Below are 20,490 nucleotides of genomic sequence, written 5' to 3' on the forward strand. Positions count from 1 at the left end.
AAACACTCGTTTACCAAGTCTGAGGTAAAAAATCATTTGCAAATAGCAAAATGATGCTTTTCTTTATTTATTTTCTATTTGTCTCCCTAAAGGGAGCTTTTTCCCCTCTGTGGGCCTCCAAATTTCCTGATGCTCCTTGCAAGAGAGCTTTGTTTGTTTTCCCGCTAGCCTGTGGTTCACAGGTAACACTGAACACGTCGGCTTTCACTGGTTAAAATCTCTGCTGTGCCCCTGTACACCCCAGCAGGGTTTAGCTGGAGCACTGGGACAGCAGCAATCTGCACACAGAGAGCTCTGCTGTTAATTTGCAGCACAGGCCCTGGTCCCACCTGGTAATATTGAATCAGCAATTATGTCAGCACGGGCAGGCCCCCGAGGCATCCCTGCCTAATTCTGCCACGTTTTCATCGGCCACACAGGGGTTCACTGCACACCTGCAGCTCCCAGGTCACCCAGGCTGCATTAGGCTCTCCACTTGCATTACAAAAGAAGGAATAAATGGAAGTTTTTAGCTCTTGCAGGCAAAAAGGTGGGAAGTACAAGGCAAAGTGCAACTGGAAGGCCCAGACACTTGGCTGTTGTGATTTGTGAAGTCTCTGGGCTTGTCTGTGTGAGGAAGAGTCAAGCCAGAAATACCAAATATACTGAATAAACCCAGTGTGTGTATTACTCTCAGTAGCAGCTAGTGACAAGCAGCAATAAATTACTGCTCAGAGGGTGGCTGGGGCCAAATGAAAATATACTGTTAAGTAAAATATACTGTTAAGAGCACTATCATTATGAAAATACACACCTTGGAGAGAATAAAAGCTGTGCACAGAGTACAGCTGAGGCAGACCTTGGTGATGATGAATGTATGGGCAAATGAACAATTTGACAGAGCACTGCATTTTTATCCAACATTGGAGAGCGACTGTGTATTCCAGCAGGGTGCCTGGTGGCCCTGTCAGCCTGTGCATGAGGACAGGGACACTGCTGCCTTCAACAAACAGTGGGAGGGACATTATCAGGGTCAATAATGGCATTGGTTCCATTGTCTGTCCAGCAGTTTGTTGTCCCCTGGCATCTGAGGTGAGGTTTCTGTTTGTGCAGGAGTGGCAGGGGGTGGTTTGGGCTTAATCCCGGCTTTTGGTTTGTTTGCCTTTTGCTCTCAGGGGTCGTCAGAACTTCAGGGTAAAATCTTCTTGGTGTATTCCAGGAGAAGAGGAGCTGCTAAGTATTGCTCTGTTGAACCTTGTTCAAGAGCTGCATCACACTGCCCGTGCCACTCCTGTGAGTTAACTCTGGGGTAGCTTCAGCACTGAGCTGGTGAACAGGCTGGCCAGGAGTGTTCCACAATAACAGAGAGGCTCAAGAGCCCTGATGCATTTTGAGTTTCTTTTTCAGCCCTTATCAGCTCGGAGCAGCTTTTGTTTCACTGTGCTCCTTGGAGGTCCCAGTTAAATCACATCCGTGCCGTGCCGGCTGTCAGCTGTTGTTGTAAATCCCTGCTCAGGGTCCCATGGAGCTGCTGGGGTGACAGTGAGCCTTTAGCTGAAGTTTAGAGACACCAAAGAGCTCTGCACGTTCAATCTGACCTGTGGTGTGAAGGTTACATCCCCTCTTCACTCACCAACACCAGTGGTCACTTTTCCCACACCTGTGATATCAATGCCTGATGCTTTTCCTGCAAAAGAACCAATTCCCTTGTAATAGAATAAATATTGCAGATTTCAGCCTGAGTTATTCTCCTAATGCACTGGGTTATGAATGAGACCCAAAGGTGCATAAACTGAAGGCCAATTTATTTTCTGAACACTTCCATTCCTTTCCTCCCAGAGGCTGGTTCCTATCCAAGCATAGAAGGAAAAATAATACCAAAAAATATGAAATAGTTTCTCTTGTTGGTGACTCAGTGCCTGCTCTATGATCTGAACCCCACATACAGGCTGTGGGTGAACAGGTCTGTTTGCAATTGCAAATATGGGGTTTGCAGTATAAAAAATAACCTCATTCACTTTGAGGTTCCTTGCCTTGTCAGGCTATTTGTGTGAAAGGAAGAATTCCCAGAGGAAAGGAAAGAGGAGGAAATATTTTATTTGTGTGTTTTTGCTGTAGGTGAGAAGAAATAACTTTATCCATAAATAACAGGCTGCTTTACCTTTTCACAGCACCATGGAATCCCAGAATGGTTTGGGTTGGAAGGGACCTCAAACTCATCTCATTCCACCCCCTGTCCTGGGCAGGGACACCTTCCACTATCCCAGGTTGCTTCAAGCCCCAACCAACCTGGCCTTGGACACTTCCAGGGATGCAGCCACAGCTTCTCTGGGAAATTGAAATCACTGATTCATCGGTGCCTCCCTTGCCCCCAGCTCTTTGGACACCAGTGTTTGTGTCCCTGGGTGAGAGGGCTGCTGCCGGGAGATCTGTCCTGCCGGAGATCTGTCTGTCCTGCTTGATCCTGCTGGGATGCTGCCAAATGTGCAGGGAACGGGCTCCCACTAGAGCGCGCTAGGACAGTTAAAATGGAGCTGGTTTTCCGCTGGCATCGGGGTGGAACCGTCTAAGGTGCCTATGTAAGGAACGGCACTTCTGGCTTTCAGCAGGGATTCTGGCCAAGTTCCCCATCTTTTGAGTACAGTTTCCCCGGATGAGTGTGCAGCAAAGCCAGCTGTAGCTGCCTTAGAGCACTGAGGTTTGGGCTGGGACAAGTGCTGGCAAAAACCTGTTGGAAAGCCCTGGCCTGGACAGAGGGCAGGGAGAAGCTTTGTCCTCAAGGCCTGCCTCATCTCAGAGTCCCTTCGTTTGCTGCTCTGGAAGGCAGAGGAAGTGGAAATCTGTGCAGTACCTGGACAGGAGTCCACCTCGAAGTCCCATTGTTGGTCTGCTGTTGTCATTTGTGCATTTTGAAGCTACCCCTACCAAACTTGCCCATCTTCACAGGAGAATTTCCTGCCTCCACCCAGGCCCTTGGACCCCTGTCTGCTACCCTGGTTTGCTTCATGTTTACTTAATTAGCCAGCTGGAGCATAATTCCTTTCATGATGCACGGTCTAATACATAAAGATGACAGTGACATGAATCTGGGCTTAGGTTTCAATTTGCATGTTAATTCATTGTGGTTCCCCAGATAGCTGGAATTTGCTCCAGCAGGATCTGGGAGATGATGAAATGGGCGGGTGTGCTCTCCTGTGTCCCAGCGAGAGCCTGGAGCGATAGGTGACATAGTTTTACTGTCCACCAGGCACCATCTCTGCTAGATCTACAGCAAAAAGCAAAGGTGAAAAGCAAAGCAAAAATCCTAGTTGAGGAGCTTTTCTTAGTACAAAATGCAAACAGAGTCATGGCTCTGGTAGTTGAGAAGCATCTGGAAATCAGTGAAGCCTGGTGAGAAAGCCTGCAACAGATTAAGAGGGAACAGAGTGATTTTACATAACAACCCAGCCCCAGTCATCTCTGGTTCACAAACCCCTCAACACACCTATCTAGAGAAAGAGAGACTCCAGGCAGGGAGGAAACAGTGATTTCCCTGAGTGGCAGACAAGCCCATGTTGTCTGTGAAGGGTTTAGGCACAAACCCCATCACTCCATGGGACTCATCTTTCTGTGTGACATCCAGGAGCTGGCTCACAGGCAGGAAATGCTGTGAGCCTGTGTTCAGTTCCAGCGCTCTGGGGGACCATGGGAACACTGTCAGGCTCACAGGAGACTGACAGCAAACACTGGCAGAGCTGCCATTTCCCTGAAATGCCTGAGAAAGCATCACCTTGCCAAAAGTGGCACAAGCTCTCTGGGAAAGACAGCCATAGGTGGTTATTTATCTGTTACATTAGAGCTGACTGAGATCCAGACCCTGGAGAGCCGGGATCCAGGATAAAAACAGGGCTTTGCCGCAAGACCCTGTGAGCTGAATAGAAATCATGGCTAAACAGGAGGATGGGAAGAGAGACAGAGCTGTGGGAAGAGGCATGGCCAGCATCACACAGCAGGCAGTGCCACAGCCAGCGAGGCTTGGAGCAGTCTCTAGCTGGCAGATGGGTTTAGTTGCAGCAAATCATCCATTTTCAGATTTTGCTGATTTTACACAGTCTAATTTTAATAACAGAAGAAAAGAATGAGACATTTTTTCATAAATCACTTGCTCCTTTCCTTTGTTTTTCCTCCCAAGTAACAGCACTAGGTAACTGGATTTTGGCCTTAGAAACATGGATAACATTTTAATGAAGAATTGTGGGGACAAAAAATTGAAAATAAATGTTGTCTCTTCTCCGTGTTCAAAACCCAGTGGCTTTGGATTCTCCAGGAATTTCTTGTGCTTTCTGAAAATGCTGTTATCTTGTATCCCTTGCATTCACAATCAGTTGTGGTTCCTTCTTTCTGTTCTGACCTTCCTTGCTCAGAGTCTTGAGTCACAACAGGACAAGTTCTGGCTTTTCAAAATCATCTTCCCGATGCTTAATGGCTAGAAAAAGAAGGTTTTTTCCCCCGCAGAAGACATTGTAAATCAAGCCTTTTCATTTTTCACCTCAATCAAAGCCAAGTTTCTCAGCTTTTCATTAAAAACCAAGTATTTGAAGTTGTTCAGGAGGCCCTAAAATGAACATTTCCAGGTTCTAGAATAAACACTGTAATTTTCCAGATACTACTTTTCAAGGAAGCAGAATTTAATCATGTAGCTTCTGTTCCATTAACTAAGTTATATTAATATTTTGAGCTCGCTTAGTACAGCTGTTTGGGAATTGGAAAATGCAAGGTTATGATAAGCCAGTGCAAATTCAGTGAGAGGTGTTGGTGTTTCCCTGCATGAAACAGTGTGGGAGGAAAGCCTGTTCACAGCTGAAATCTCTTGGTGCAGAGCCCTGGGCAGGACTGAGCTCCATCAATCCTGGGCCCAGAGCACCCGTGTTCATGTGGCAAATCCACCTGGAAGCAGCAGGGAGCCTTCAGGATGGGGAAGACAAACACCACCCCTCATTAGGCAGAGCTGAGGCAGGTACTAATTAACCTGGAGCTGCAGTGGTGCTGCTCCTGCCTCCTGCCCTGATGATTCCCAACTCTCTTGGGCGAGGGCAGGATCAGCATTGGCTCTGCTTGTGGTGCAGCTTTCCTCCACCTTTTCCTCCACCTGTCTCCATGCATTTCAGGCATGGAAACTGTGTCCCTGTGCCCATCTGTGCTCAGTGACTCTGGAGCCACTGGAGCTTTAATTGAGTGGAGCTGTTTTCCTGAGCTAAGTTAGCAGACACATGGGGGTGACAATTTGGGCCCCGTATGAGTTTGGTGGTAAAAACTGAGCCTGGGACTCAGGCCAAGACAGCAGGGCCAGAGGGAATTTAATGGTTCTTCCTGCAAAACACAACTACAGACTTTCAATTGACTTTCTTCAATTTGTCTAACTAATGTCTTCTCCAGCCCTGCTTTTTAATTCATGATACTATCATCAATCACATAATTATGACCTCATCTCATTCTCTGTTAAAACTTGGGTGACAAATAAGGACAGGGTCACACTTCAGTTTTTGTTGCTGTGTTTTATTGCCTAGATGAAAAGAAGTAAACATGCTGGGGACAGAATTCCCAAAACATAAAATTCTGCTGACAATTTGCAACATTTAGCTACTTCTGGAGAGCTGGAAAGCAGGACTTTTTGGTTGGTTGGTTTTATTTACACTGTTTTCCACATAAATACACACCTTGTCAGACCTGGGAACAGACTCCTTTTAACTCATCTCAGGAGCACACATCAGCATCATAACAAACACATGGGGAGAAGAACTATTTCTCCAGGCAAGAGGCAGCTTAATCCAGTGGGCCAGATAAAAATCCTTCAAATAGAAAATGGGAAGTTCTTTTATAGATTAACCACTGCAAGGGACAGAAATCCCAGTGTTAGGCAGCCTCAAATTCCACTGATGCCAGAAGCCATGGCAAGGAGCACACTGAGAGTAGGAATTAAGAACATGATTGAATCATGTGAAAGGGTTTATACTCCTGAATTAATGTTAGAGATTTGGGCCTAACGTTATGGTTAATTATTCACATCCTGTATTTTTGTTCAGCTTTGACATTTCCCTGCCAAAACCTCCCTTTGCTGACCCACTGTTCATAATTTTACTTGGTTATCAGCACCATCACTTCTGGAAAGAGGGTGGCTCTATTCTTCAAGACATTTTAGGCTAAAGAGATCCTCTTCTAAGCATCTTGGGAAGACCCTGAATGCTGAATTCCATGGGATTCCTTGGATTCCCAAGAAGGGATAAACGCCAAGGCTGTGGGAAGTCTGGTGTTTGAAGTCTGATCTGTGGCTCTGTTGCAGACACTTGGAGCAGACTCTACCCTTGCACAGCAGAAGTAAACCATGAAGGTTGAAAACTAGAAGAGAAACATTTAGAATGTATGGAGTGTTTTTATAAACCCATCCATTTTCAAGCCACTTTCACAGTTTCCTGAGCCTAACTTGAAAGTTATGAGTGTTTGGGGTAGGCAATACCCCACAAACAATATCCACTTCCAACACATGCACATTCACAAGCTTCTCACTGTTTCTCCTACAGATAATGCCATGCAAAACGATTCATAATGGTTTGATGGCATAATGCTCAGCCAGTTTGAGCTGTGCCACACCATGCAGCAGTTTTGCTGCTCATCTCTTGTATTCACACTTGGTAGCTGAAATACTGCAGCCCTCTGAACCTGCTTTCCTGTTTCCCCCTGATTTTCACTCATGTTCAGATAAGCACTTAGTCATCTTTACAATCCTTGCCTTTCCCTGTGTTCTCTTCCCTACAGTATGACCAAAATTTATTAGCACAGGGTTTTTATGAGCTTCTGCCCTCACTAAAAAAGGGCCAACTTGTCTTGGGAAGTTTCCCCCATCAGTTTTGACATCTCCTGCAGCTTGCCATTCCTTAGCATTAATTTCTATCGCTTCCCCCAATTTCCCTGGAAGAAATTCTGATTAGGCAATAAGTGCTGGGCTATCCATCATCTCCTGCCAGTCACAAGTCCAGGGTTCTTCTCAGCCTGGAAGGCACCGATCATTCTTAATCAAGCTGAGAGTGCCACAGGTAACAGAGCTAAAGACCTGATTTCCGTGGCCATCCCCTGGGATCCTCTGTGAGCACGGCAGTAAGGCAGAGCCATTGTGAGAGCCCTGTAACACAGCCCTGCAGCACAGCTGATTAAATCCCTGCAGAGCTCAGAGGGCTTCACAAAAGTCCTGTCAGTCAGCCTGTATTTGATTTCAGGTCTGATTTTCATTTGTTTACAGTATCGCCCATTATGTGTAGAGTGTGTGCTAAACACTGAAGAATAATGGTCCTGTCCCAGGTAGCTGACAGCAGAAGGGCTGACAAAGGGAAGGAAAGCAGTAAAATAGGTAATTTATGTATGAGTCATGCTTCCCAGCCAGCTGTGCTGATAAAAAATGGCCACTTTTATGGGAAGGCTGGAAAAGAGCAACGAAATTACCTTTCTGAAAGAAAACCAACCCAAACCAAACCAAATATTTGGACCAGCAGTTTGATTAAAGATGACTTATTGCCAACAGCACAGGAGAGTCCTGGGGAGGCATTTGGGTTTCTCAGGGAAAGATGTTTCTGGCACAGGCACCTGCACCTAAAACAATACGGAGGCAGCAGCAGGAGGTCCTGCCTAGGGCGCAGAAAAACCTGATAAGGAAGCAGGAAAACAGAGGATATGAAGTGTCAGAGATGAGAATTGATAAGCAGGGGTGGAGTTAGGAGCTGGGAGCAGTCACTGAGGCAGGGGAGGAAATCCTTGGAGGTACTTTTCTGGCAAATTGCTGAGCAGTCCTGTATCCACCTAGAGCTCTGGGGAAGATTTATATTGTCATCCAGCCACGTGACTGGGGGCCTGACTTTGCTCCACTTAGAGGCAATGACAGACTCCTATTGATTCATGGGAACCATAGAAATCAAAGAAAACTTGCTGTGGCAACTGGCTAATTCAATAAAAGCATTGATTTTTCCAGCTGGATAATTAGAGAGCGTGAATGCAGTGTAGCTGATTTCTGTCTCTGAATTAATGTAACAAATGATCATTGATTCATGTGAGAGGAAACTGTACCCCAAAGGAAAGGACCTCCCATAGTAAAAATCCCCCAGCCTATGTGTGCTTATCTTTAATGTGCCAGAGATAGAGCTGGCTATGATTCTGTGTCTCTCTTGGTTAGCACACTTAGGAGTGAGTTGACTGTCACCTCACAGAGCAGACAAGGTAAAGGCAGACACACAGGGCCAGGGAGAACCCTGGAAAGGTGATGCAGGAGACCATGGAGTTCAAAACAGGTAGTGGGGGCACCTCATAGCATCACTTCAGAGGAATGGCTCTAGTTTTGCACTGGGTTTGAGATAGACTCATGGAATGGTTTGAGCTGGAAGGGACCTTAAAGATCAACCAGTTGCACCCCCTGCCATGGGCAGGGACATCTTCCACTATCCCAGGTTGCTTCAAGCCCCATCCAGCCTGGCCTTGAACAGGGATGGGCCAGCCACAGCTTCTCTGGGCAGCTTGTGTGAGGGCATCACCACCCTCACAGGGGAGAATTTCTTCCTAGCATCTGATCTAAATCTACACTCTGTCAGTGAGAAGCCATTCCTCCTTGTCTAGTCCTTGTAGAAAATCTCTTCATTTTTGGTGTCAGTTCCTTCAGGCACTGGAAGGCTCCAATTAGGTCACCCCAAAGCCTTCTCCTCTCCAGGCTGAGCAATCCCAGTTCTCCCAGCCTGCTGTCCCCACAGCAGAGGTTCTCCATCCCTCAGTCACCTTGGTGCTTCCTCTGGACTGGCTCAAACCTCTCCACATCCTTCCTGTGCTGGTCCCCCAGGGCTGGAGGCAGCTCTGCAGGTGGGCTCTCACCAGATGGGAGCACACAGCTCTCTCTTCCTCCACAGTGGGGAAGATACTTTGAGCACCCCCTTAAAGCCTTAAAAGAGGAACTTACTTATACCACATGCAGTAGCTGTGAACACCCCCTGAGATTTTTGGGTCTCTTGGGTATTTGCAAATGTAGGTTATGGCTCAGGATATTGCTGCCCTGCCTCAGGAGTCAGTGTTCCAGGCAGTGTGAGCATTTCTTTCAGAGGAAACTGGTGTGCCACTTGTCCATTTGCAAATCCCTTTTGCTGTTGAGATGAGCTCTAATGGTGTTGAAGCATCTTGAACTCACTGCACCATGGAAGCCCCCCAGACTGGGCTGAGGAGTCCCAGCTGCTGACCAAGCCTCCCCCAGGGGTGACCCTGGTTGCAGCAGGGCATGCACCCCGGTGTGCCCAGCCCCTGGCTTCAGGCTGGCTGCTGGCTGTGTGGGAGGTGCCCCGGGTGTGCTGTGCTGCTGGCACAGGGGCTGTTCCCCGCCGGGTGTCACCCGGGGTAGGACAGGCAGTGACGTTTTAACAGCTGCCGTTGTTTGCGTCAGTGCCTGTGAGTCAGGGCCCTGACCTGGGGGATGTTTCACCTTGGTCCCTGGGCTTTGACGTGGTTGGGCCATCCCAGCACCCCTGACCTGCCAGAGACACCACCTCCTCTCATCTCCCCCCTGCTTCTGCTCTGGGTGCTTTCTTTGTTCCGTTTCTGATGTCCTGTACCTGCAGTAGAGATGTTCTGAGAAGACCCTACAGACACAGTGCACCTCCTGCCCTTCATCACAGCAGCAGCAGCAGTGAGGAGGTGTGATAAGAGTTGTGGAGCATTAATGGAGCAGGATGCTCAGTGCTGGAGGGGGAGGAGGGATATTTCTATCAAAGTTAAGCTGCTTTACAGCACAGCCTGCTAGAAAGTGGTGGTTAGAAAAACGTGTCTATTAAAAGGTCAGGTGTGGTCCTGAGTTCTGGGCTGACACTTGCACAAGCTGGTAAATGATACATAATGAACACCTTATTAGATTAATTTTGTCTATTTGGGGTCACCGTGAACAGCCCATTAGAAAATAGTAGGTTTCTCTGAGGCTGCCAAGTGCTGGTTGTTGTTATTTCTGCAGATAAGACTGAATCTGTAACTTGTTTGAGAGCAGCATATGCAATATTTGGTGCTCACATTTGGAACATTAACTGGATAGCTGAACTACTTCGTGTGCTTCTCTTCACTGACCATGGGAGTGTAACTCTTAGAATCAGATTTCCCATGTGCAACAATCAGAGGGACAGCCACAATTAAAGCTTCACTACCCCAAACCACTCAAAAATTGTGGTGGCTTCTCTGATCACCATGTCTTTGTAGAGTCTCTGGTTTTCAGCTTTTCAGTTGTGAGAGATGAAAATTAATCTTTTGCTTCAAGTAAAGGAATATTCTCACTTATATCCCAGATGCCAGCACCAGAAACACCAGGGAGAAAAATGAAATACCTGAGAGCATAAAACTGCAAATGTACTTTCAGAATACAGCACAGGATTTGCTCCCAGTAAACTGTCAGAGCTCCTGCTGGTAGTGGAGAGTGCTTGCTGAAAAACAATGTGAAAGGTGCCAGACTTATTTAAAAATTCACAGACACATTTTCATACTCAGAACTTCTCTCCCAGTGTAGTAAGAGAGCTCCACTCCTGGAATGGCTGGTAGCTGTCATGGAAGCTTTTTGTTTCCTAGCAAAAGGCACAGAGACAACAGTGGCACAGGCAAGAGAGCTTTGATGCAGAATGTTTAAAAGCCTGATTTCTCTTTCCTCTCCAAAGACAGGCCCTCCAGAAACCTTCCTTAACCTCTTCCAGGTATAAAATAATCCAGGATGGGCTTTGGTGCTCTTCTTCATAAGATTCTTCCATGTCCTCCCTACAGGCATCTTGCCAAACAGTCCAGGAAAGTATTGCTAGCACTGCTTTCTTCTGTGGATGGATTTTGATTATTAATAACTTGGTCAGGATGAATGGAACTAGTTCACACCTTGTCAAAGCAGCACAAGCAAGATGCTGCTTTTATGAGACTTGCCACTGCCCCTTCCTCCTCCAGATCATCCCTTTCATGTGCCTGAGCAGCACTGAGGTGACTGCCTGCTTCATTAAGAGCTGCTGCAGCACAGGAACCAGCTCAGGAAGTGGTTTACAAACAGCAAAGAGAAAAATCAGAGGCAGAATGAAAAAGGGGGGTAGAAAGAGATGATTGCAGTTTTAAGTTGAATTTCCATGACCTTCCAAGCAGGCATTCCAGTATGAGTACATTAAATTCATGTATTTCTCAACAGCAAGGGCTGTTTAGCAATAAAGACCTTTGGCACTGAAAGAGGCTCAAAACAAATCTTTGCAGCCAGCAATAAAACAGAAGGAGTGCCATGCTGAACATCACTGGGTCGCATAGCTTGTTAAGGCAAGAGGCTGGAGGCTTATTTGTGCAATCCCTGCAAGAAATGCTGTCCTGTGACACACTCACTGTCAGAGATAACTGCTTTGGAGATTAAAAAAGAAAAAAATTAAATGTAGCCCTTCCAATGCAGTGCTGTAGCCACACTAAAGGAAAATGTGCACACCCACAGACACACAGAACATGAGAGCTTTCTGAAACTTGAACCAAACTGCATTTGGAATTGGGTTTAGAGCTGTTGATTGTTGCCCGTGGAAAAAAAAAATAACTGCAAGAGATGCTTGTGGGGTGCATCCTCTGAACAACCTGATCCAGGGGAAGTGGTGAAGTGATCCCCACCCTTGGCAGGGACTTTGACTGAGATGATCTTTAAAATCCCTTCCAACCCAGGCCATTCTATGATTCTGTGATTCTAGAAATTAAGATAAAAAAAGTCTCAAAGCCAATGCATAATACAGGGTCTTGTCTGGAAGGTCCAAGCATATAGTCCAGGAAAAATGCAGTGGGGGATTTTCACCTTTTCTCCTGTAAAAAAGGAGATGTTTGACTCCCCAGCTTTCCTGAGGTCTGAATAATGAAATAGTTCTAAGCAGTGTTTATAGGAAGCTTTGACTTTGGTGCTGCTTTGCATTGCACCTGCAGTGTGCCAAGAGCCTTCCTGCCATCCAGGAGAGGCCTCTGGCTCCCACTGGCTGGTGCCCCAGTCCTGCAGGGATTTTTTCCACAGGCTTTTCTTCCTGTTTGTGGGGAGCTGTTCCACTTTTCAATTGTCTGTGGAGATAAGCATGTGTATAAATGACTGTAGAAGTGGGTTATTTAAACTTGGGGTTATGTAAGGGCTGTACATTTTAAGATGGTTTCTACCAGGGATTTTGCAGGCAGATCAGAGTTTGCCCTGCTCATACTCCAAGGAAAACTGAGGAAATGTGGAAATGTGTCCATGGTTAGCTGACACACCATTCCAGCTCAGCTCATAGTGAACTCCAAGCATTGCAGCCACAGCTTTGTATGCCTTTAAGAACCAAAGCAAATACAGAAATTCTTCAAGACTCGAGGCAAGGTCATGCTGAAACTCCCTGTGCTCTCACACCACAGTGTGTAGCTGTGTGTGTGTGTATGGGAGTTACTCCATGTTCTTACATGCAGGAGAGTTTTTTTTCCAAAATTTCTCTCCCTTCCCAAACCCACTGTTTAACCAATGCTTGATGAGGATGTTTTAAATCATGTTTTTTATTAACTTTCCCATGGAATTTAAGATAATTTCACTGTCACAAAATATCCAGTTGTATCCAAGTGGCATTAACATATGGGACTGGGGGAGATTCCATAAATACCAGTGGTGTAGGAACCCAGTGTTTTACATTGGTGGGGCCCCAAGGCTCCTGCCTGTCTCCAAGTGATGAGCTCCTGGGTAGCCTTTGTGCCCAAAGCAATCTGAAAATAGTCCTGCAGCACAGAATTGCTTGCAGTATTTTGTTCTGTTGATAGCCCACCCTTGTTCCATATTAATCTGTGTCTAATTTGCTTCATGTAAATGCAGGAGATAAATTGTTGATTCTACAATAGCTGGATTAGTCAAATGAAGACCATGTCTGAGTATCATGGAGTCCCCAGTTTTCTGTTCATGTCTGAGAGAAAAAATGTTTCCAAAAGGAGACAATCATCTGTTGTTTGCTGATTTCTGCTGTTACATGTTGTGTTATTTGTGCACCTCAGGTCTCTTCACCCAGGTCAAACAGCCTGAACTGGTGAGGAGGTTCATGCCTTGCTGTGTCATCTGCCTGATGTGGATATTGCATCCCTATTTATCCTCTGGTTTAGCTTTTAGGAAGAAGTTCTGTCCCAGATAAATACACAATCCCATTTGCCAATTCCATCAGTAGTCCTTAATGTTGTCTTTCAGTTGTCAGGATGGCAAAACTGAGCCTTTCTCACCCACTTCTAGTGAGATACAGGTATACATCTGTCACAGTCTGTCTTGGAATTAGTTCTGGAAAGGCAGGCATCAGTTAGCTCCTTCCCAGGGGTTTACATGGATTAGTGTCTACAGAGGGCACTCTCTTCCCTGGCATTTTTTCCTCAAGCAGACATCTGATGCTGCTTCTGTTTTCTTGGAGGCAATGAATGCTGCTTCCAGTACATCATCAAGTGTCTCATTATTAAATAATTAGAAAAGGTTTTTTAGAAGCATTTTGACTGTAAAGAGCCCCAATTACTGCTGTTACTACGACCTTCTGGCAATGCTGAGGAAGACACTGGTGAATCTTCCTTTGATCTTTGTGGAAACAAGCTGGAGAAAATGGGCAGACCTTTGGACTCTAAATAATGATGATATCCATAAATAATAAAACTCTTTGGGGCCCTTTGAAAACAGACTGTAACTTCCTGCCCAAAGGTGTTCATCTTCACCCACAGGCATAGTGTGTGTCCTGTGCTCTCTTATCCCTGGTCCTGCTGCTTACATTTCTGACTGTGGTAGTTGTAATGGCATCCAAAAGGAGACTCATCCTTTGGCATGGGTTTGAGGGGTATTTTATAAGGGGTTTTTATAAAGTAAAAGTTTTTCTGGGCAGAAATTTTTGGGGGGCAAGGAAAAAAAAACCAAAAGGTTACAAACAACGTCACTTTTTGGACATTTTCAGACATGCAGGCTGGCAGTGAGGGGAATTCTGGCCAGAAGCTGCAAAACCCAGGAAGATATTTGGGATATCTTGGGCTCCAGACCAAGGAGTCCAGAATACAGTGACCAAAGAACCTTGCTAATAGTCAGAGGGTTCTGTCAGGCCTGCCAGACAGGCAGAGGTCCTGGAGCTGTGGCTGTAGACAACTTGCCTTTCAGCTTTACGATGCACATGGAGTGGGACCAGCACAAACAGGACCTGTCTGACCTGCTGAGGAGGTCCTGCATGGTGCATCATTCTGTGCCCACCAAGCATGGCTTGGTTTGGGTGTGATTGACCATCTGTGGCTATCCAGAAGCTGCTGGACTGGCTGTGCAAACCCATCCAGCAGTACTGGAGTTTAATTTCTCCTCTTTCTCTGTTCCATGCCCAGGATAACTTCCATGTGACAGCAAAGTCCCAATATCAACTCAAGGTTTCATTTCTGTTTGAAATGTGAAACTACAGCATGAGTCAACTCTCTGAGGTGTAAATCTAGAGTGGGGTCTGTCTGCCTGGGCATCCAGGGATGTGCATCTCCCAGGACACCTCCCAAGGTAAGGACACGTCATGGAAGCCCCAGTGAGGGCGTGCAGGTGGCAGGGAGAGGGGAACTGCAAGCTCAGGGTGTGCAGGTGAGGCCCAGGTGGGTGGCAGCACATCCTCCAGCCCCTCCCAAGGAGCTGCCCCTCCCAGCACGTGTCCCACCCCTGCTGCCCAGCTCTCCAGGGATCAGCCTGTGTGCCCTGTGCTCAGGCACACATGGGCTTTGACATGCAGGCCAGAAGCTCAGGGCATGCCTTACAATGAGCCCTTCTCTGTGCACTGCACTTCCTGAAGGACCAGGCTGATTCCTCCCAGGAAGGGTGCCTGTGCTGCAGTCATTAGGGAAAGGAGGGGTGAGCACTCTCTCCAGGCTGATTGCAGAGCCACCTTCCTTGCCCATCCAGTGAAGATTGCCCATCTCCACCCTGGGAGTCAGAGAATCAAACCCTCTTTTGAGAACCTGCCTTTTATCAATGACCTAAGAGATCTTTAACCTTTCCTTTGCTAGGAATGAAGGAACTCTCAGAAATATTCTGTAGGTAAGCAGCTCTCCTGTGCTCCTCCATCACTGTGGTGCTTGTGAGGGATTATTACAACACCTATTTTTCTCTGCAGCAAGCAAGTTCCCAGCTCCAGGAGGCTGACAGGCCTTGTGTAACTTGTCATTACTCATCAGCACTCCCTATGCTCGTTTAGATCCCAGGGTGTGGTTTTAATGAGCTGATTTTGTAATAACACCCAGGTGACTTGGTGATGGATAGTCACCCTAGAAACCTATTAAGCAGGAGTGTGGTGGCTGCCTGTCCTTAGACCATGCTCTCAGATTGCTGTTTGCTTCTAGATATGGAGCTTGTGGGGTTGCCTGTCTGCCCTTCCCCACAGCTTCCAAGGCTGTTGGTGGATAAATCCCACAGAAATGATTGGTAGGTTCTTCACTGAAGTGTGCAACCTTCACTGAAGTGTGCAACCTTCACTGAAATGTGCAAGCAGGTAGTAGAGAAAGAACATAGTGAGTGCCTGGGCTGCTTTAGAGAGTCCATGTGAGAAGGAACATGTGTGAGTGCACTCCAGCTATGGGGGAACAAACATTGCTCACAACTCATTGCTAAATCTGAGCAAGCTTTTAAGAAGGTGTTTTATTATCCCATAATATAATAAAAATTATGGTTTTTTCTGGTTTTTTTGTGTGATGAGGTATATTGGGTTAAACCACTGCATTATGGAATGTAGAAAAAAGCCTTTACTAAATCCACATGACTGAGGATTTAACTTCCTTTGATGTGCAAATATAGTTAATTTTTAATTTGATACTATTTTAATCTTTCATTGCAGATAGAACAGCCCACCCATGATACAGCTGTTGTCCCAAGCACATCCTCTCTCTGTGTTTCCTTATCCTTACAGTCTGTTCCTAGGCCTCTGAACTTGGAAGTTGTTTTGTTGGAGTTTTTTTGTGCAGCTTTGCTAACACTTTGGCTTGGAAAGCACAAGTTGTGCCCAGCCTTGGAAATACCAATTGTTCTTTGCAAAGTCAAATCTATTTTTCACAGTGACCTTGCTTTGACCTTGTTATCAGCCTTGCCATGAATAGTGTGATCCCTAATTAGTCCATCTGTCAGCTGTCCAGGCTCACGTGATGGGACAGGAGCATTGCTGGCAGATTGGAAACCAGCTGAAAACACAAAGAATGATAAATGAGAAATGTCAGGATTTGGACACTGGCAGCCATCTCTTGTTGGCATCAGATCTGGGTTTAACATTGTTAAAGATCTGAAGGAAGGGTTAAAGGACATCCTAATGAAACTCTCCTATCACCCACTTGCTCCAGCCTTGGGATTTAGTGGGTTTGTGTAGACTGGGAGTGGGGCCCTGGCCCCAAGAATATGACTTTTTAGAAAGAGTTTTAATGAATCAGGCCCCACCCATAACTGTGTGAGCACACCAAACCCCAAGTCAGTGGCTTCACTGCATACTCTGAAGAGCTGTACATTGCTGAGCAGGAGCAGAGTGGGGGGTGGCTCTACTGGTGACCTTCTGCTGTGCAGGGAGAGACTAAGCTGGGGTTGTTGGTGCCTGCCAGGATCTCCCAGCAGCTGCTGCCTTTCACTGCTCATTTTGTGCCCACAAGTCTTTGCTGACTAACTTCTAATCCTGATCCAGTGTTGATGGGAGCACAGGAGTTTGTAACCACTGGAAAAGGGGGAGTGTGGTGCCTACAAGCAGCCCTGTGGCAAGGTAGGTGTGTGTGTGTGGGAGCCTCACAAATCCAGCCCTCAGTGCTGGGTGTGGTGGGAAATGATTCATGCACCTGTAGGTTTGCTAGGACCAGATGTGGCTAAAGGTGACCTTGGGAGCAAAGGAGTAGGGTGAAAGACTGGCTGGGAACAGGGCACCACGGCCTTAAAACCAAAAGTTGCATTTCCCTGCCTTTTCCTAAATCCAGCAGAGCACTGTTCACATAAGAGGAAAAACCCCAATAGTGAGCTCTTCTGCCAACCCTGTCCCATATGTTTCAGCTTGTCATGCCTCTAATTCATTTGCAGGAAGCTTGGACTTAGGCTAAATTAAAATTTATTTTTATGCTCATCTGCTCTGCTATCAGAGTATCTCAAAGCTCTGCTTGGTCTGGGGGCTTGTTCCTAGAAACTATTCCTGCCTTGCAGGAATAAGGAATTAAAATCCAAGAACTTTGAGCCAAAAATCAGCTGCACAGTTCTCATTGACCTCTTTGGAGCAGGCCCTGTGTGAGATAATCCTTGTATTGATGACAGTGACAGACCCCTTGAGGGAAAACTGCTTCCAGGAGGGGCTGCTTTGCAAATGCATTTTAATAGGGGGGGAAATCACTAATAAATAGTGGAAATGGCAGTGGGAGTTTGGTGGCAGAGTGGTGCTGTGCTGGTGCCATATCACCTGCAGTTTCATAGGGACTAAAAACAGTGCTGCCCATTTAATTTTTTTAAATGTTCTGAATGTGTTTTAAAAATGCTGAGGGAGCATCTCTCAAAACCATGTCTTGTGCCTGAATTTAGGCACCCAGGAAATGTGTTGGAATTTGCATTTCCAGGCTCCTGCCATGCCATTGGAAGGAACTAGGAACAATTCCCAGAGAGTGTGTACAGCCTCTCCTGGGGAATGCCATGGGCTGCTCAACAAAAGCCTTTTTTTACCATTTCTCAAGTGGTGTTTCAGTTTGTCTTACACCACTGCAGCATCATCCAGAGCTGTGCACTATGTTGCCTAATCCTGGCAATTCCTCAGGCAACTGCTGCTCCACCTGTGAGGGAGGCAGGGCTTTAAATTGGTTATGGACTTTTAAATGCTACCTTCCTTGGTGCTGCAAGGCCATGTGATGTTAGAATCATGGAATTGGAGAGGGTGGAAAAGACTTCAAAATCCAAGCATCTATGCAGCCACCACCATGTTCACCTCAGACCCACATCCCAGGGATAGAGACTGGCACTGACTGACTTCAAATATTCTACCCTGTAAGGTTTGATCCCCTTGTATTTCTCAGCCAAGCCATGAGCAGACTGCTGCATTTTGTGGTGCTGCTGTGTGGACCTGTCACTTTGGCCAAGAAACCAGTGAAATATGAATGAAAAGTGCAGCCATTTCTTCTCATCCCCCTGCTGTGTTAGGGCTGGAGAGAGCCCCCAGCACCCCCTGACTGACCCTGTGCAGCAGCTCCTCCACAGCACTGCTCTGTTCATGGATCCCTGCCTTGCTGCTGCCTGTGGCACTCACAGCAGCCAGCCCTGGCACGTTGGACCCGTAAGGACATGTCCTGCAAGAATGTTTCCAACATCTGGCAGATCATTCACTCATGGGCTTTATTCTGTCTTGCATCACTTATCTCACTTTTCATTTCTCATAGAGGTAACTGGGCACACTTGGGAAGCACAAATGTCATCATTGCTGCTGAAATAAAAACTCCTCTCTTTGAAAGAGCATCCCAAGGAGAGGTCTGTTGGTGAGTTCTGGCTCTGTGGGGTGATTCTTCCTGCCCTGGAAGCTGCAGCCCCTGCAGGGTGATGGGAGCTGCAGTACAGGGCATGAATCATGGCTCTAATCATTTGCATTGGATAAAAATCAGAGTTCAGAGCTCCCCTGAGAGCTTCCTCAGCTCCACAGGCACAGAAACAGATGCTGCTTTTCTTCTCAGTGATCTGAACCACCCCTCAGTGGGTTTGCCCTTCAGCCCAGAAGAGCCCTAGTTGTTCAACCAGAGGAAAAAACCAACTGAGGATGTATTAGGAGAGAATTTGGCCTTTCCTTCCTTTCCCCCTCTGGCTATTTGCACACATTGGCACACTGGGACATGTTCCTGCTCTGGTCACTGTCCACAGCCTCCTGTGCTATCTACAGCAATTATTAAGTACAGGAATTAAAAAGCAGAAGAGTATAATGGTTTAATAAAGTTCTCATCCTGTTTTCTGGAATGGGAATGCTGTGGTGTTTGGGGAGTTGAATGCAGGTGCTCTGAGAGCCAACTGACATTGAGTTATTCTGATTTTACAGTGATGATCTTGAACAAATTATCCTTTGGGTACTTCCCAAGGGGAATGTTTGTTGACTCAGTTCACAAAGGAAGTAAGGATGTGCATTTGCTTGGGAAAATTATTATCCAAATCATAGTGCTCTTTTGAAACAGTTGTTTGACTGAATACCAAAAAGAAGCAATCAGACACTTGCCTTAGAAGACCTTGGCAAGGCAGTGAATGGTGAAATTATAGATTTCTTCTCTCTTACCCCCTCAGAGCAGAATTATCTATATTTGGATTTCTTTTTTCAGCCCCAGAGAGGAAGTGAATGAAGTTTGCAAATCCTGTTTGGACCAAATGCAGTGAATCCAGCTGTGCTTCCTATGTGGAGCTGAACTGAAACAGGGTCCCAAGGAGCAGTGATTGTTCTCAACTCCCAGACCCAAACGAGACCCCTCTCCCTCCTAAGGATATTTAGTAGAGAAAAAAAAGGGAATGTAGAGCTGGAAGTTTAGACATTTAGGTTTCTTCCCCTTGCTATTAAAACTATATCAGGGAAGCCTTTTAGGTTAATTTTAGCTCCAGCTTCACTCCCACTGTTGGAATGTCCAATCTATTTAGGCTGAAGGTATGTGGGGCAGGGACTGTTCTGGATCTGTTGCCATTCCCACCTTTGCAGTGCTTCCTCACCAATCCAGAGAAGCTGTTTCCCTTCACCAAGTACTACATGTCTCTCTTCCTCTTGGTGCTTTCATCAGCCCTTGGATCAAAACTCCTCTGCTGCCACCTCCACTCTGGTCCCTGGATGGAGTTTTGCAAGGACTCCAAGAGGGTTTTCATTTCTGATGCCTGAAGTTAGTTTGTGTCTGAAAGAAATGTCCTGTGCAGGAATGCTTTTGGATGTCTTTTGTGGAATATGCTGAGAACAGTGCTGTCTTCCATTGCTTACCAAGTGCTTCAAGGATGGTCTCAGTGTTAGCAGACACCCAAGGGGGACCAGAGCCATCAGACAAATCCATATTTCAGATTTATGCTGCTCCTGTTGTGCAATGAGCAGTTCCCTGTGCTGTCATTGCTTCCCTCTGTACCTGCCTCTTCTCTTTCCTCTCATCTTTGGCTGTTCTGTTTAGGTACCACTACCTTGGGAAATTCAATGATTAGTAGAACAATGAGTATTTAAGCACACTAATGCTCTGAAATCTTGTGAAATCTGACCCATTCTCAGGGGACTCGGTGTGTTTCATGGAAACCAGGCAGTGAGAACCCCAGGACTTGATTTCCTGGAGGAAAGGGAAGATGCAGGAAGCCAAGCAGTTGGATCAGGCCCTGAGATGCATGCTGTGGCTGTGGATGCTTTCTTCCCAGACATTCCCTGTGAACTTGGGGAAGTCAGACTGGCCTGGCAAGTGGCCTAACTCTGCTGCTGATGACACCTCTCCAGCAGAAGCGGTGTGTGGGCAGACAGGGAGTTTCATCATGGGGAGGAGGAGGCATGCATCACCTTTTGT

The sequence above is a fragment of the Haemorhous mexicanus genome, chromosome 26, assembly GCF_027477595.1.
Source record: "Haemorhous mexicanus isolate bHaeMex1 chromosome 26, bHaeMex1.pri, whole genome shotgun sequence".
Lineage (NCBI taxonomy): Eukaryota > Metazoa > Chordata > Aves > Passeriformes > Fringillidae > Haemorhous > Haemorhous mexicanus.